Source organism: Sceloporus undulatus, chromosome 2 (genome assembly GCF_019175285.1).
Source record: "Sceloporus undulatus isolate JIND9_A2432 ecotype Alabama chromosome 2, SceUnd_v1.1, whole genome shotgun sequence".
Taxonomy (NCBI): Eukaryota; Metazoa; Chordata; class Lepidosauria; order Squamata; family Phrynosomatidae; genus Sceloporus; species Sceloporus undulatus.
The window spans coordinates 15647156-15650672 of record NC_056523.1 but is presented as its reverse complement, the minus strand read 5'-3'; positions in this window follow the sequence as shown (position 1 = coordinate 15650672).

The following is a 3517-nucleotide window of genomic DNA, read 5'->3' as shown; positions in this document are numbered from 1 at the left end:
TAGCAAGATACAAATAAAAGCCTGCCTAGGGTGCACAATCTAAGAACAAGAGGAAAAATTTAAGACTGGCAACATATCATTAAAATATCAGTAAAACAATAAAACAATGAAACAATCATACATACATAGCCAGCAATGAAAGATCCGAGTATGTTTAACTGCCAGGACTTTATCCTATGGTATTGTGGGAATTTGTAGTTTCGTTTAGTGGTTTGAGCGTTGGAGACCAGGGTTCGAATCCTGGCTCAGCCATGGAAACAAACTAGGTGACCTTGCGCAAAGTCACACTCTCTCAGCCTCCAAGGATGGCAATGGCAAAGCCTCTGAAGAAACGTGCTGAGAAAACCTCACTATATGGTTGCCTTAGAGTCGCCATAAATTGGAAATGACTTGAAGGCACACAACAACAACAACAACAACAACAACAACAACAGGGCATGGCACCCTTTGGTGGAGAAGGTTAAGGACCTTGTACAACTACAACTCCCAGGATTCCATAGTTTGGGGAAGCACCAGAGCTCTCTGGCAAAGCAGGCTGAATATCTCACAAAACTACAAATCCCAGGATCCAGTGGGATAGAGTCATGGCAATTAAAGTGGTGTCAAACTGCTTTAATTCTGCAGTGCGGAAAGACCCCTAACATGAATTTTGCTGGCTTAAATGTTACACCAGTATTTGGGTTTTATTTTGTAGTGTGTGCTTTAATTTTTAAAAAAGAACTTTGTGTTGTTTTTCAACATTTCTATACTGATTATAAACTACATTTTTACCGTGTGTAAATTTCAGTGTTAGATTCTTTTAGCCGCGGCTTCTTTTTGTGAGCCAACTTGGGGAGGAGAGAGGCAGCATATAAATGAAACAAACTCTCAAAACTGAATTTTGAGTCACAATTTTTTAAAAAAGGAACTTGCCCAAGCCTTTGGGAATTGCAGCAAAAAGTGCTGCAAGGAGGAGACATGCTTTGTGTTGCACCCCTAAACCAGTTAATGACCAAATTGGGTGCATCTGCACTGCAGAAATAATGCAGTTTGACACGCCTACTATGGCTCCATCCTACATAATCCTGGGATTTTTAGTTTGTGAGGCACCAGGATTCTTTGACAGATAAGGCAGAATACCTCACCAAACTACTAATCTTAGGATTCTGTAGGATAGAGTAATGGTAGTTAATGTGGTGTCAAACCACTTTAACTCTGCTGTGTGGATACACACCCTAAGCATGGGTTTCGCTCTGGGTGACCAGATGTCATAACCTCAAAAGGAGGACAAGGGACTGTGAAATGTAGGATATTCAAGAAACATTTAGGGCATTCCCAAACAAAGGCTAAAAACACTCACATAAATGTAAATTCACACTTCTTGGTCATGCTCAAAATGGAGGACATTGTGGAATTCTTCCTGGACAAAAGGAACTTGAAATGTAGGGCATGTCCTGGAAAAGGAGGACATGTAGCCACCCTGGTTTTGCTCTGGCTTGAGTGTTACACCGGCGCTTGGGTTTTGTGTGCTTTAATTTTCAAAACCTTTGTATGTATACTGCAATGACGGACTCCCTCAGACATTTTAGTTTTGGGAGAGGCCAGTATGGCAGTTAGTCAGTTGGTCGTTAAATTAATGGCCTAAAATCAAATGTCTCATGGCAAAAGGGTGAGGCCTCAGGCAGCCATATTTTCTGTGGAGTCAGTCCCTTGTAACTCAAAGGGATTTTATTTCTGTTTAGGATCTTACCAAAACCTTAAAGGGACCCAGTGTGGTGTTGTGGTCTGAGTGTTGGACTATGACTCTGGAGGCCAGAGTTCAAATTCCTGCTCAGCCATGGAAACCCGCTGGGTGGCCTTGAGCAAGAGGTCACACTCTCTCAGCCTCAGAGGATGGCAACGGCAAACCTCTTCTGAAGAAATCTGGCTCAAGAAAACCCCATGATGCCTTAGGGCTTCCCTAAATTGGGAAACCCACTAGGCAGGTCACACTCTCTCAGCCTCAGGGGAAGGCTGAGGGAACAGCTCGAACCAGGGTGACCAGAGGTCCTCCTTTTGCAGGACCCATCCTCCATTTCAACCTTCTGCCCAGGAGGAGATTCCCAAATAGCCTCTTTTGCAGCATAACTAAGACCACACACACACACACACACACACACACACACTATTAGTTATGCTGCAAAAGGAGGATATTTGGGAATATACATACATACATACATACATACATATATATCCCCTGCCCTTCTCCCAGGGCTGGGACTCAGAGCGGCTTACAACACATTAAAAAAATACATGCTAAGAAGCATAATTTGACATTGATATGAGTGGGTTTTTTCTTCTTTTCATAATCTCCTCCATTTTCCATTGCCTTAGCCTCCTTTAGGGTTAGGGCATCTGGTCAACCCTGAGTATGACGCCACTTCAATCACCACAGCGCCATGCTATGGAATTCTGGGAATTGTCGTGGGTAGCAAATCTGGCCCAGAAAACCCCATTGATTGTAAATTGGGAAACCACGTTGGGCAAGTCACAGTTTTTCAGCCTCCAAACCCAACTCAAGCCATGCCTGTGGTAGAAAGCAGGGCACATTACTACTTTCCCTTTGCCAATATAGAAAGAGGGCGTCCTCCTAGATGCAAGGGAGGAGTTTTAGGAGAGGAAAAAGGAACCCCAAGGAAGGTGTTTGCACCCTCTTTCCTTCTCCTTGGTGCAGTTTTAAAGGAGTTTATCACACGAAGAAGATTGGGAGTTTATCCCGTGAATATCCCAGAAAAGTCACATAGGCCTGTTACAGACTGCCAAAATAAAGCTGCTTCGAGTCTCTTTGGAGGTATGCTATTTAAATGATGCATGGGTCCTAAGAGTCCAGAGGTCGCACCAAAGCCGCACTCCATTCCTGGAGTGCAGCTTTGGTGCAGCTTCCGGATTCTTAGGATGCATGCATCATTTAAACAGCATACCTCCAAAGAGACCAGAAGCAGCTTTATTTTTGGCAGTCTGTAACAGGCCATAATTACGTGAAATGATTTCACACAACGTTACACAAACCCCACCATTAAAGTGGTCACAAAGAAGCATTAACACGCATCTTTTTATACTTCCGGGATTTCAGTGACATTGCATTTCCGGTATAACTTTATTTGCGCAATTGCATGTGGTAATCATTCACGCAATTACTCACCATTTTTGCTTTATTATTTTAAGCCATGTTTTATGTTGTAAATTGTTTAATTGTATTTTATGGGGGAGTCGTGGGTTATGGATTGTTTTAATGTTGTAAGCCGCCCCGGTTGCATTGTGCAGGAGGGTGGAATAAAAATAAATTTTATTATTATTATTTGCAGGATCCTTTAAATGCACTTTAATCTCTCTTTAATGCTAAAATTAGCCACAGTGTGATAAACTCCTTAGACTAGAGCCATGGCAGCACAGAGCCCCAGGAAGAGGCTCCAGGAGGAAGCCGCCAGCTCCATCTACAATTACTTTTTCTGGTAACCGTCAGTGTCCCTGGGCTTTGGGCACAACTTCTTCCAAGGAT